Source organism: Schistocerca cancellata, chromosome 1, assembly GCF_023864275.1.
Source record: "Schistocerca cancellata isolate TAMUIC-IGC-003103 chromosome 1, iqSchCanc2.1, whole genome shotgun sequence".
In the NCBI taxonomy this organism is placed as follows: Eukaryota; Metazoa; Arthropoda; class Insecta; order Orthoptera; family Acrididae; genus Schistocerca; species Schistocerca cancellata.
Window position 1 is genome coordinate 239,937,890 of NC_064626.1, and position 594 is coordinate 239,938,483.

Consider the following 594-nt stretch of genomic DNA (forward strand, 5'->3'; position numbering starts at 1 on the left):
TTTTCTTTAATTACAAATTAACAATTTTCTAATTTTTTCCTTTACTCTTCATGGGAAACCTTTCTTCTTACCAAAGTTTATGATTCCACACGATGGGGAAGTACCATACTGAATTTAATGAGTGAATTTGAGAGTATCAAAATATGCGTTATAAATGGTCGTGTCTTTCGTTTGCAATGACTTAGAAGCTTCACTTTTGTTCATCGATAATCGATCATAGACATCAACGTGTGGCATAAATTTAAACTTGATGCGTCTACCTGTTCCTGACTAAAAATTGTCTTAACAGGCGGACGGACTGGTGGACAGTCAGATAACAAATGACAAAAATATTTTTCGTCTGATATAATAAAAAATTCACAATTTTCGGAATTTATTCCTTTACTGGTACAGTGAAGCCTTATTTATTGGCAAGTTTCGTGATTCGACACCAACGGGAAGTATCCTACAGTTTTCGATGACTGAGTTTGCGTGTATCAAAATATGCAACACAAAGGGCCATATCTTTCGATTCCATTGACTTAGAAGCTAAAATTTGTTACACCGCTAAGGGACCATAGACCTTAGTATGTGACATAAATTTTAACTTGATGC